The 14,322-nt window shown below is 41.5% G+C and overlaps 1 protein-coding gene across 7 annotated transcripts in view; it reads right to left on the bottom strand.

Moving 5' to 3' along the window:
• Positions 1-14,322, bottom strand: part of LOC115798361 (leucine zipper putative tumor suppressor 2 homolog) — a 50,028-nt gene that overhangs the window by 11,198 nt on the left and 24,508 nt on the right. Inside the window, exon 1 of one of the 7 annotated variants that reach the window (XM_030755191.1) lies at positions 14,167-14,301. The exons of 4 other annotated variants lie outside the window; for them this stretch is intronic. The gene's annotated coding sequence lies outside the window, so the exon portion shown is untranslated. Of the gene's footprint in view, positions 1-2,645; positions 2,718-12,758; positions 12,851-14,166; positions 14,302-14,322 lie in introns of those variants that run through there. 2 more of the 7 variants (XM_030755190.1, XM_030755192.1) reach the window with 2 other exon arrangements.

Genomic DNA, 14,322 nt, shown 5'->3' on the forward strand with positions numbered 1-14,322 from the left:
ATTAATGATTAAATGCAGAGTGGAGTATAAACAAAGTAAATAAGGTGAATGAGAAGAAACAGTGCATTATGTGAACCCCCCAGCAGACTAGGCCTATAGCAGCATAACTAAGGGATGGTTCAGGGTCACCTGATCCAGCCCTAACTATAAGCTTTATCATAAAGGAAAGTTTTAAGCCTAATCTTAAAAATAGAGAGGGTGTCTGTCTCCCGAATCCAAGCTGGAAGCTGGTTCCACAGAAGAGGCGCCTGAAAGCTGAAGGCTCTGCCTCCCATTCTACTCTTAAGTATCCGAGGAACCACAAGTAAGCCAGCAGTCTGAGAGCGAAGTGCTCTGTTGGGGTGATATGGTACTATGAGGTCTTTGAGATAAGATGGGGCCTGATTATTCAAGACCTTGTATGTGAGGAGAAGAATTTTAAATTCTATTCTAGATTTAACAGGGAGCCAATGAAGAGAAGCCAATATGGGAGAAATCTGCTCTCTCTTTCTAGTCCCTGTCAGTACTCTAGCTGCAGCATTTTGGATCAGCTGAAGGCTTTTCAGGGAGCTTTTAGGACAGCCTGATAATAATGAATTACAATAATCCAGCCTAGAAGTAATAAATGCATGAATGAGCTTTTCAGCATCACTCTGAGAAAGGATGTTTCTAATTTTAGAAATATTGCGCAAATGCAAAAAAGCGGTCCTACATATTTGTTTAATATGTGCATTGAAGGACATATCCTGGTCAAAAATGACTCCAAGATTTCTCACAGTGTTACTGGAGGCCAAAGTAATGCCATCCAGAGTAAGTATCTGGTTTGACACCATGTTTCTAAGATTTGTGGGGCCGAGAACAAGAATTTCAGTTTTATCTGAATTTAGAAGCAGGAAATTAGAGGTCATCCAGGCCTTAATGTCTTTAAGACATTCCTGCAGTTTAACTAATTGATGTGTGTCATCTGGCTTCATTGATAGGTAAAGCTGAGTATCATCTGCATAACAATGAAAATTGATGCAGTGCTTTCTAATAATACTGCCTAAGGGAAGCATGTATAATGTAAATAGAATTGGTCCTAGCACAGAACCCTGTGGAACTCCATAATTAACCTTAGTGTGTGAAGAAGACTCCCCATTTACATGAACAAATTGGAGTCTATGAGATAAATATGATTCAAACCACTGCAGTGCAGTACCTTTAATACCTATAGCAAGCTCTAATCTCTGTAATAAAATGTTATGGTCAACAGTATCAAAAGCTGCACTGAGGTCCAACAGGACAAGAACAGAGATGAGTCCACTGTCAGAGGCTGTAAGAAGATCATTTGTAACCTTTACTAATGCTGTTTCTGTACTGTGATGAATTCTGAAACCTGACTGAATCTCTTCAAATAAACCGTTCCTCTGCAGATGATCAGTTAGCTGTTTTACAACTACTCTTTCAAGAATCTTTGAGAGAAAAGGAAGGTTGGAGATTGGCCTATAATTAGCTAAGACAGCTGGGTCAGTGATGGCTTTTTAAGTAGAGGTTTAATTACAGCCACCTTGAAGGTCTGTGGTACATAGCCAACTAATAAAGACTGATTGATCATTTTTAAGATTGAAGCATCAATAATTGGAAAGACTTCTTTGAACAGTCTAGTAGGAATGGGATCTAACAAACATGTTGATGGTTTGGAGGAAGTAACTATTGAAGTTAACTCTGAAAGATCAACTGGAGCAAAAGAGTCTAAACAAATACCAGCAGTGCTGAAAGCAGCCGAACATGAAGAATAATCTTTGAGATGGTTATGAATCATTTTTTCTCGAATGTCTAAAATTTTAATGTTCCACTCTAAAGTAATTTAATCTTACTTGAAACTCAAACTGTCACAACCTGAACAGGAAATGAGGAAAAAGGTCTTACGCTAAGTCTTGTAAAAGCACGTCTCGAGCCCTTAATGACAGGTTCGAGTCAAATCCTAAGTCCTTAAAGACGAATCAGTCTGAGTCTCTGAATACAAAGCAGCAGAACTCGATATTACAGCGTTTTCCTATCAAAGGCTTTGTTAACACTGTTTTCATATAGCTTACGCCAAGACCTGTTGCTGTCATACGTACTGATCTTATCCAGTAACTAAAGGAATGAGCTGTAATGGCATGTTTTTCTTTGAGGAACTAACGAGAAGCGATTGCAGCTTTCAAATCTCCCCACAGGGTTTCTTTCAAGGAATTTTTTCTCACAGCGCCTATGACAGACACAACACAGAGATGATATACAGTAGACTGAAGGATACAAATATCCCGCAAGACCATGGTGGGCCACACACAGACAGCCAGGACAGGCCATTCATTATATCCGTCCAAGCAGCACAAACAGGGCTTGAGGCATGAGGCTTGCGAGGCATGGGGCAGCACAAGAAAGGGGTCTCTCTCCATTTGAGATGTAAAATCCTTGTAACATGCTGGCATTCTCCCTGACAGCAACAAAGGCTACTGTCTCCACACATCTCATCAGCCTTAGGAACAACTAAAAAGTTCATAACTGTGGATAATACCACAGAAGGCCAAACACTGAGAAGAGGAGACAGGTTGAACTTGCAGTACTTTAGCAGTGGGTGCTTGAAGTTGCTCATGAGCAGAAATAATATATAGGAGAAAAAAAAAAGGAGGCCATAAACTTACTTTTTCACTCCTTTCCAGGACTGCTGGTAAATGTTGACATTATATCAGCAGGAACAGCAGACTATGATATCAACAGCCCAGCAGCTGAGGGCGGAGAACAATGGACAGCAGGACGCCTGATGATGAGGTCATTTGCACAAAAACCAAACAACAGTGCCTGTTGTACACTAAACACATCATCACGGTGAGTCATAGATTCTCAGGATATCCAACCTGTGGGAGTGCCTGCTTCTTAAGTTTCAGTCAATTACAGTATGACAGGAATGCAGCTCTCACTGCGTCACTCACGTTTTTATCGGTAATCAGCTGGTCGAGAGGTTTTGTAATGATTTACCGGTTTGGGGATTTTTGTGATATTGTTTTGGTTTTATTATTCCAGCCTTCCCAGTGTCCATTTGTTTCTGTGTGTTGTTGTGATATTCGTTTTTTTGCTTCCTCCTCGTCCGTCCCTGCCTTGATTACATGCACCCAGGTCTCGTTCCCCGCCTGTTTTCTAATCCCCGGTCAGCCCTCAAGCCCAGTTTATGGTTACAGGTTTTTAGTAAACAGCTTTTTCTGTGCATTGGTCTAAAGTGTGCACATTTATCTCTAAGTTTTTTGCTCTTCTTTGTAATTTGATCAGATGAATCAACTTGTATCGCCAATATTTGTGTGTATTTTATAAATGATCAATTACTGTGTGTACCTGCCCAGGGAGTGCTCATGGAAACCAGATAGCTGCTAAATCTATTACAAGGCCTCTTTTTTTCTTATGAAATGAGCTCTGAGACCCTAACCAATCAGAATATGTCATTTTAATGTTAATGTTTTTGTGCATGGTCTGTGAGAAGCTGAACACGAACAGTTGTCTGTCTCTTTGCGTTAGCCCCGCGTTAAGACCAGTGTCCCGTCCAGGGTGTGCCCGATGGCAGCTGGGATAGGCGGCTGCTCCCGACCCCAACAATCCTCAAAAACGAACTGTGACCCCCTCAGCCAACCTTTAGACTTTTAATGCTGACAGTGTTAAGATCATGGATTGATGGTAGGCATGCAGACTTATTTCTAAAACAAACCGAGACGTGCTAAATCATTTTCCTACCTGCCAAGTTCACAAGTTTCTCAAGGCTTTTACTACGGTTCAGCTGTGACTACCACATGCTAATCAGCACCCCTTGAAATCTGGATGATCCCTCCTTAGGCTCATTATTAAGTGACTAGGACAAATCTGGTGCTATAGTATGTTAGTGTGTTAAGTAAATACTGGAAATAGAAAAGGAATTAGAGAGTATTTCACTCCAATATTGGTTAATGTATTCTTACATAGCAAACTTTCAGAGGTGGTACGGCTTTAACGACAGAAGTATTGGTTGTGCTGCTACATTCCTGCACTATTATTAGAAAGTCAAAAATCCATTAGCTTATGGGAGAGTGGGATCTGTTCATTGATCATCTTTGGTTGGTCAGTTAATGGAGTTTAAAATGAAGTTTAATGTGTGTCAGTGTGCCTTTAAAAATTCAGACTGCACACTTCAATCAGTGTCAGCACGAAGGAAAACTAAATGAATGGCAGCAGGAGCAACATGTGGCGCTGTGCGGGCAGACTTAACGGTCCCATTGAGCAGAGCCTGGAGGATTATTCCCATGTGATTTCTCTATGCACTGAGGAAAACTAATTAGTCCATGACGATATTTATTACAAATAATCCTGTGTGAATAGCAGGGAATGAGACAGACTGACTAACAGCCATTAAAAAAAATCCTTATACTTAAAATTGCTTTTCTTAGCACAGATTAAAGAAACCCCAGAAGATTATCTCCAGCCAAGTCTGCAGCTTATGTCAATGAGAAAATTCCTCCAGGCTGATTTAAAAAGCACCAGTTGGTGAGCTCACCTGGCTGCATCACAAGTGAATTTTAAACTTTTTTATTTTGCTGTGAAAACTTTAACGGGGACACGCTATGCTCATTTCTAGCATTCACAGTTCATAAAAATCCTTATTTATCATATACTGGGCATTTTAAACTGTGCTTTCCTGGACCGGATATTAAAGGTCCAGAATCATAACATATATTCTTGTCAAATTACACACACAAATTAATCTTGCTACCCTTATTTACTTGTTGATCATAATGCAGTTTACATAAAGGATACATTTATCCATTCATTCATCTGTAGAAGGCAGAATAAATCACACTGGGACCCCTTTAATTAAAGACTTTTGTCAGTGCACACTCTTCTGACAGGAAATGACCTGATATGCATTTGTGTGGGTGTTATCATCAGCCATTATTAGGAGGTCTTCTGTTATCTACTTGCTCACAAGTAGATTTTGTCCCGTTTATCTTAATAATAAATAATGAGAATCTTTAACTTAAAAAGCTCCCCATGTTTTGTGGTGTAATAAACCTTTGTTGTATGAGATGATAATGAAGACTGACAGCGATCCTGCAGAGGAACAGTGCTGCTGCAGCCTTTACATTTATCATGCAGTCATCACAAGGCAGCGACACCCTAAAGCATACCCCGCCTTATGATTTATTTTTCTGTAGATAGGATCCTGATTTACAAAGTGAACATCATGTTGTATTAAATAAAACATGAGACTACTGACTGAAGCCATATCACAAGGAACGTGTTCACTGAGGTCACAGTGCTTTTCTCAGACTTCTATACAGTCTTTGTTTCGTAATTATTCGAGCTGCTCCCTGTTGGCCGTGATGTTGCTAAAAATGTGCCGGTGCCAGTTTTTAGTAGCATCCATCTTTTGTCCAGTCTTTGGCCGACTGAAAGTGTTACATACACTTCACTTTTATGTAAAAGTACACAAGGATGTTAAACTGCCACAGGTTAACATACCTGCACGCTCACACGTTTTACCTCCTAACTGCAAACTGTTTATACATAAAGCCCAAATCTTTTGTACTTCTTTGCAATATCAGTTCTAATGTTTATGCAAAAACTAGGCAAGACGTGTTCGCTCAGACAGTCTTCTCTTTACATTTGCTTTCCAGAGGTCTTTATTCCTGATCACTGAGACTCCATTTGTTGCCCTCGCAGCTCTAATCCCTCAAGATGACTGAAACTATGCAGGCACTCTTCTAGGCAAAGCACATGGGGTCTCAAGAGTGTTTTTAAAGCCCCCGTCATGTTCCTGCGGTCCTGGTTTCCCTTTTGTTGTCAGAGTGACGGGGGCCTCAAACATTAGAAGGGGAAAGAGGGAAGAAAAGGGGAGGGGGGGGTGTCACAGGGCTGACAGGAAGGCCAGGACCCCTTCTTAGCATCTTAAAGCCTCCAGTCCTCCTATAGCTTCGACAATCTTCCACATGCTCCCACTTCCCTAATGGAAGATAAATGGACAATAACAGCTAATGGTAATGGAAGGGTTTGCAACAGCTGAGCAGTGGATGGAGATAATGTACTTAATATAACACAGTGTAAAAATATTCTGTGGTTGGCTGAAATTAGCCATTTTCATAGTAGCTTAATGAGTCAGATACTTTTATACTATTACATGCCCAAGTCTTTTATCAATAAAATGTGAAAAATGGTGTAATTTGCCAGATTAATCCCTCAAAATACCATCATCATCATCATCATCATCATCGTGCCCTCTCATCTTGTTTTCACCGGCAGGGATGCGCTGCTCCATCTTTTTCCCCAATTCTGATATCGATACCTCAACTTTAGATATGTGCTGATACCGAGCGCTGATCTGAGACCAGCATTAAATTAAAACACTGAATTCTTATCTATGTGAAAGAATCTGGGAATTATTCTTTTATGTGCGAGGCAACACTTAGAAATTACTCTCCTAATAAAAATGTACTAAAACAGTCATTACTAGTAAAATAATCACAAGACCACAGAGCCATTTTCTGACATGTGAAAACTGTTAATTGGAATAGCAAGATAATATGATACATTAGCAAATTCAGTGGGAGTAACTTTTGTCAAAAATAATAATCAACATTGTAAAGGTGGAGCGGACGGCTGACTTGGGCGCAGCTAGCTGCAGAAACTCTGGCATTTCTGTTTCTGGATGCATTCATGTTCATTTTAAACTGCTTCAGCATTCGTCTACTCTGAAAAATATAAGTCACAAATCTATTATTGAAATAGCTGAGAACCAATCCATCTACTACACTTCATACACACACACTGCATGGCATGCAAGTAATATTAAAACCACCCCCAGAGTGTCGGCCGTGTCAGCTGATTGTGAATGTGAGCAGACTGTTTTTGTCTAGGAAAGTCTTTGAAGGTTTAATGCCCCTCAGTCAGCCCGACACTCCTCCAGCAGCAGGAATGTGTGGCACTCCAGCTGAGGAGGAGACTAAACATGGCCGGTGGTCAGTGTGGGGGCATGTCAGGTCTGCAGCCACCTATTTTCTGATGTCTCATCATTCAAAAGCCATAGTTTGCAAGATGAGATGTAGAGTAATATTTCTCCTACATCAGGCCTTTTTCATTGCAGCAGTCTTGGGAAATCTGCTGTCACACAGAGGCATCAGGATTTGATCCTCCAGCTTTCAGTGCTGACAGTTTTATAGGATTACTTGTATAGATGGAGCACAAGAGAAGCAGCATGGAGAGAATTTGCAATTGCTGCACTTTTCAAAATGTAATAATTCAGCACAAAACTATGTGGATCAAAATCCTACAAAATAAAAGCCAAAACATAAAAAAAGTATGCACTTTTGACTACAATGCTGTGCTGTGGCTAGTTAACTCCTGAGGCTACCCCCTTTATGACCACAGTGTACCCAACGTGGGACGGCTGGATAACACACCATGTCACAGCTCACATCATCTCGAACTGGTTTCTTCAATATGACAATAAGTTCACGGCATTCAAATAACCTCCTTAGTCACCGGATGTCAATACAGCAGAGCACCTCAGGGACGTGGAGGACCAGCAGAGTCACATCATGGTTCTGCAGCAACTGTGACGCCATCGTGTCAATATGAACCAAAGTCCAAGGAACATTTCCAGCACCTTGTTAAATCTGTGCCATGAAGAATAAAGGGAGTTCTGAAGGGGTCCAGCTCACTATTATGTCTCATGCTATAATTTACCTTTGGAGGAGGTCACTTTCTCTTCAAACACTGAACTGTAAATGTTGAGTAAATATTATGTTGGCTAAGTACAAAGCAAAAGTGGCCACTTCTGAGTAAATCCCAGCGGCTCAGATTTCAGCTGAAATTACCGATCTTGACCTTCCTCGTCTTCCTCTGAGACCGTTTTCATCCACTGCAGGTATCAATCTTCAACTCACCCTTGCCGGCTGTGTCCTGCTCTCAGCTGGGATATTTTAGTTAAAAGTGTGAACAATTTTGAGCTGTTGTGTTTAATAAATGACACCTGTGCTGTAGCTGTGTGCAACTTCTGCTGCCACTAAGGCTGGCATTAAGCTTTACAAGTGAATTACTGAGCAAAAATGTGTTTTAGTGAGTGAGAATGTGTTTAGAGTTTTGCAAGAAGGTTAAAAAAAAGCTCTGTAAACTCTCCGGGGAGTGACCGATTCAATAAACTGACTTAGTGCTGAGAATTTGGTTCAGCGAATGGGAGTTGCATGTTTTTATAAAAACTCTAGTAAAGGTGTTAAAGGTGCAAACACAACAGAGGGTTGATCCCGGTCTGTGGTCAGTATGACCCAATACAATGGGGAGCGTCGGGTGCCGTGAGCCTTCTATGAGGGAAACAGGAACTTCCAATCAGCAACTTTAAGCAGTTGGCTGATTAGGAGAGACCATACTTTCAAAATAAGAGCAAGGGAATTAAAATTTGGGGATGGTGTCAGAATGATGGAAAATCCAAATGAGTTGCCAAATATACTTGGGTGGCCACCAAGATGCCTCGGCAGCCCGCACATTTTTTGTTCTTATAATTATTATTATAAATAAATAATACAGTCCCTCTGAATAATAACAGAGCTGATGTATGTAAGGGTGCAGAGTTCACTCCATACTGGACATAAAACAGGTGCTGCCCGTCATGGAGTGCAGTTAGTAGGCCTGCTTTGGTGCAGACTAGATGCTGAAAAACGTTACAACCCATTTCCACTTAAGGCTAGTTGTTTTGCAAAAGCACTCAATGTGGTGGAGCCTCAATGTGAACATGCAAACAGAGTAAAGTGCATAAGCAGAGGGTGTAGGTGCCTATGAAAGCTGGCCCATCAGCTTTTATAGGCTGGAAGGCCCAGGTGATCTACATTAAGCTTAATTTATAGTGCTGAGTCGAATCCCCATAGAGCCTACGCCGTGCTACACCATTGTTCTGCATTTATACTTGAGTGTCTGCACTGCTCTGCCATCAAGACTGAAGCTGAGCTGCATTATGTTGGATGTGGCACTAAGAAATTTGGAACAACAGTGAAACACAAGAAGACTTCAGAACAGACTGCAGGAATATATGGACTGTCTACACTGGCAGAATGCTAACTATTGCAATAGTTTAATGTGCAAGTTAGACATAATTACAGCCTACTAACATCAAGATATGACAGGTGAGATTTATTGAGAGAGGACATCATTAAAACCCCATTATTTAACAACTTTGAATCTGCCTCTAATAGACTAGAAGCAATTCTTAGAGTCTCACATCTTAATTTCTGTGGTGAAACAGAGATGACAAATCAATAAAGAGAAGTCAATACATTCAAAAAATCTTGCTGAGGTTTCAGTCTGCAGGATCACCAGACCTCACAGCATATAAAATGTGAAAGTCTGCAGTCTGCTCTGAAACACCCGACTTGCTCCAATCATGGCTGCATATTTATTACACGTGCAGCAGTAAAGTGTAGATAAATTTCAGTGGCATTCACTGGCTGCATCTGAGATTGGCAATTAGAGACGCAAACAGTATAAAAGCCTTTTTATAAAGGCCATTTATAAACTTACAGTATAGCAGTTTATTAGCCATGCCCTTCACTGCAACGACACACAAACCTGCTTTGAGACAAACTGAAAGAGCCTGCTCTACATCTTTCTTTGGTAGTGCCACACCATAAACACACAACCACAGCCGCGGAGGTCAGGCTAAAAATATCCCCCACACCAGGTGAAGTGCTGTGTTATTCCAGCCCTCATCTGAACCTCTGTTAGCAGCACCACCTAAGACTCAGAGAAGGATGTGAACAGAAAGAAGAGAGCGCTTCAGTTTTCAGCAGGAGGCGTCTGTATAAAGGAGTCTGGAGATCCCCTCCTCCACTCTCCATCTCCCCTCAACACAAATTCTGAATCCCCCCCCCCCCCATCTCCTTATTCTTGCCCTCTTACTGGAAACTCTCAGGGAAAAGTGTGACAAAGCTATTTTGGTTTGCAGACAGCCTACCTTTCCACAGGCCGACGTCTCAGAGCCCCAACAAACACCACAGTCACCGTACCAAAATGCAGTGCTCCCAAAGGCTGCAACCTCTTCACACAACTCAAGTAAACACAACAGATGTTGCACCCCCTGTACACAATAACTAAATAAAAAGAAAAAAACCTTTAGTACATATCCATCATTGTTTCTATGGATATGTACCACATATAACTGTGATAAACATTTGACCACAAAAAGACCTTCTGAATCATTCAGTAAGCCGTTTAATAGTTGATCACTAAATGACACTCAAGTCCATTAAAACAATGGATGGCCTTCAAAGCACAAAAACATAATTTAGCCCTTTTTCTGCAGTGACTATTAATTGTTTACATGATGAATAACTGTTTATAAATTGTCAAAATAGGGACAGGTTTGATAATAAAAAGTGTGTTTATCTCAACAACAGTCCAAATCCAGAAGATATGATTTACACTTGTATAGAACAGAGAAAAGCAAAATATAATATTGTTTGGTGTTTTTACTAAAATAAGGGATCAATTATTAAGTAGTGACATGGTGGTGAGCACTGCTGCCTCAACGCTAGAAGGGTTCGACTCCACCTCGGCCCGGGTACTCCGGTTTCCTCCCACAGTCCGATCACATGCAGTTAGTGGGGTTAGGTTTACTGGTTAGTCTAAATTGCTCACAGGTGTGAGTGTGGCTGGCGACCTGTACAGGTGTACCCTGCCTCTCGCCCTATGACAGCTGGGATAGGCTCCAGCCCCCCCGCAACCCTGCAAAGGATAAGGGGAAGAGAATGGATGGATAAAAAACAAACATACTAACAATGGCTTTTGATTTTTTTTAAATAGAAGGGGCCACAAAATTTTAATTATGTTTCCATATTTAAATTTTGTGCAGGTTTAGATTTTTCTGGACCTCACAGCACTATTATAGTCCTTTATGACATCTGTCTTTTTCTTTATGTTTTTAGCAGCAGCCTCCTGTAGCTGTCAACTGTCAGTGACCACAACCAGCTGCCTCTTTTACACACATGCAAGTTTCTGTTAGGGTTTAACTCCATTTCTAATATCTAGGTATATTTGTAGATGGTGGCATCAAGCAATTGTGTCCTGTTGCTAATCCATGAACAACTAATCAGCTTTTATTAGCAGAATGCAAGCCTTTTATGGGAAAAAAAAAATCCTTCCATCTTCTTCTGCTTATCCGGGGCTGGGTCACTGGGGCAGCAGCCTAAGCAGAAAAGCCCAGACCTCCCTCTCCCCAGCCACCTCCTCCAGCTCATCCGGAGCATTCCCAGACCAGCCAAGAGATATAATCTCTCCAGCATGTCCTGGGTCTGCTCTGGGGCCTCCTCCTACTTGGACATGCCTAGAACACCTCCCCCAAGAGGCGCCCAGGAAGCATCCTATTCAGATGCCCGAACCACCAGCAGCTCCTCCCGAATGGATGCACTCCTTATCCTCTCACTAAGGGAGAGGCCAGCCACCCTTTGGAGGAAGCTCATTTCTGCCGCTTGTATCTGCGATCTCATTCTGTCAGTCACTACCCAAAGCTTATGACCAGAGGTGAGAGTGGGGATGTAGATTGACTGGCATCACTGCAGACGCAGCCTCGATGGTGTATGAGCTGGAGGCCACCACCTGATGAAGCCAACAGGACCCCATCATTGCAAAAAGCCGTGATGAGATTCTGAGGTCATCAAGGTGGAAGCCTCCCACCGAAAAAAAGGAAAAAACCCTCAATGAATTCAGACACATCATCGATACTGGAACTGCAAATTATATCTAGAATCAGACGTACATGATTATTTCAGCCAGTTAGCTCCATTCCCTCTTGTTCAGTGAGGATGATCTTGTGCTGAATTAGTTGCTGTAAAATGGCATTACTAGAACGGCTCCTCTTGATCTGGTCTAATAAAGCACCAACAAACACACACTTTACTGGTCATCCTGCATATTTCACACTGCCCCCTGCTGACAGCGCACAGCAATGCTACTACAACACTGCATGGCTCCTACAGACTAGCAGTGAACAACCAGGCACTTATATTAATGCACTTCTGATGATTATACAGCACTGAAAGCAGGCAGAGGCTTCCATGCAAGTGCACACTCTCACTCACTCACACACACACACACACACACACACACACACACACACTTCACAGGACACTACGCTTAGACGTTACTCTAACTTTTACTTACAAGCCCTTAAAACACGTGTTCACTGTAATATTTATTGAATGACATCACAAAGGCCTGTGTAAACAGATGAACTCCCACAACATAATACACCCCCCCCACACACACACAAAATCACTTGTTTTAATTTGCACTAATGAGTAGCTACAGCAGACTGATCAATGTAACTGCAGTTTGTCACTTTTTTGCTGCCTATTTTCTCGATCACTTAACTGTATATTCTGAAACGTTACTCTTACTAAAAAAATACTGTAACAATTTCTTTCAGACTTCAGTTTGCTTCTATAGACTGACTGGGAGTCTGAAACCTAAACATGTTTACTACTTAAACTGATGCTAAAAATCTAAATGAGATACTGATTACAAAACAGCTGCTACATAACTGAACGCTAACAAACTAAATGATTAATCAACCAACTGTTTAAATTTCTATGCACAATCTGAAATTTTCTCTCTTTGCATTAAAGTGAAATAATCCTGTATAATTTTCATTCACCTTCAGTGAACCAGCTCTCAAACACTCTCCGTCTCTTTCACTGCCAAGGTAATTAAAGGTAGCTTCCCTTTTCTCCAGCGCTTTCCCCCTCAGAGTTTCTTACCCCGGTTAGTTCTCTGCATAGCTGCTCTGATGTCTGACTGGCTCCTTCTGATCATTCAGCCTCCAGCTCCCTCGTTTCTCACCCTGTTCCTGTTTCTCTGTGTCTGACCAACCCTCCTGAGAGGGGGGAAAAAGGAAAAAGAACTTCTCTAACCCCCCCCCCCCTCCTCCAAAAAAAGAAACAGCTCATTCTCAAGGCAAATGCCACCAATGTGAAAGAGAGCACAGTCCCCTCCCCTTCCTCTGCTTTTCACTCTCTTTCATGCATCCCCACCTCATCCTCCTCCTCCTCCTCCTCCTCTCAGCACTACCCAGCCCCTCTCTGACATATACACCTCCTCTCTCCGAGCACAACTCCTCTGCCATTTCCTTTGACTAAAACTATACTCTGCAAGGTCCTCTGCTGCCATTGTCAGGCAGTAAAAAGAAGAGGAAGCAAGGAGGGGCCAGGGGAAGGCGAGCTATCAGTTAAAGATCATTCTGCTCTCCCCATAATTTTAAATAGAAAGGAAGAAAAAAAAAAAGTAGCACCACAGGAGGACATCACCTCACTCTGCAAAGGTCCAGCTTTGGATTTTTTTTTTGGTCCAAGCCCCCTTGTGATGGATGGATGATGGATGGATGGATGGATGGATGGATGGATGGATGGATGATGGATGGATGGATGATGGATGGATGTATGGATGGATGATGGATGGATGGATGGATGGATGATGGATGGATGGATGGATGGATGGATGGATGAATGGATGGCATTTTTATATGTCCAAACTGAGTCTTACAGTGCATAAAATACTTTTTATGGAAATACAAATGAAGGTAAACCTGGTATTAAAAAAGTAGCTTGATTAATTAAACCTCAAAAAGGATTAAAACAGGTAATTAGGGTACGAATGATTAATTAAAGAAGCTACCACAGAACGATTAGAACTGATTTACCTTAAAGGAAAAATCCAAGAGAGGATTTTGAAATCTGGATGTATGACATGCACACAAAATACATGCAGGCAAAACATCCTAACATGTATTTAAAGACAACATGGTACAGGTGGGAATATATGGTGCTGCATACGTAGCACCATATATTTCATATACATATATTGCACATATAGTTTATACCTGCATTATTTTATCATCATTTTTAGCTACTTGGGGGTAGGACACAACATGATAACGTGTATATAATTACCTTATTTTGTAATAGTGAATGTGTTTGCAAACTGCTGCATATTTGCAGCAACCACTTGGGAAAGGAACTGTTGCTGGAATTTCTACAGAACTGAAGAAAGTCTCTATAAATAACCATTGTTTAGATTTCAGCTGGTTTAACTGGTGCAGAAATCTAGTGTGCATGCTTTGAAGACCAAAATAAATGCAGAACCACTCACGTGTCAGCACGTCAAACTTACAGGTTCTGGTGGTACTTCAGGTTACAGCAGGTCAGAGCAGGAGGAGGAACACTGGTCCCAGCTGGAATACACCTTACAGTGGATCATTATTCACCTTTAATGAACCAGGAAACTCATGAGATTAAGAATCTCTTTTGCCCAAATTAATGCTGCCAA

This window comes from Archocentrus centrarchus, chromosome 19, assembly GCF_007364275.1.
Source record: "Archocentrus centrarchus isolate MPI-CPG fArcCen1 chromosome 19, fArcCen1, whole genome shotgun sequence".
NCBI classification, from domain to species: Eukaryota; Metazoa; Chordata; class Actinopteri; order Cichliformes; family Cichlidae; genus Archocentrus; species Archocentrus centrarchus.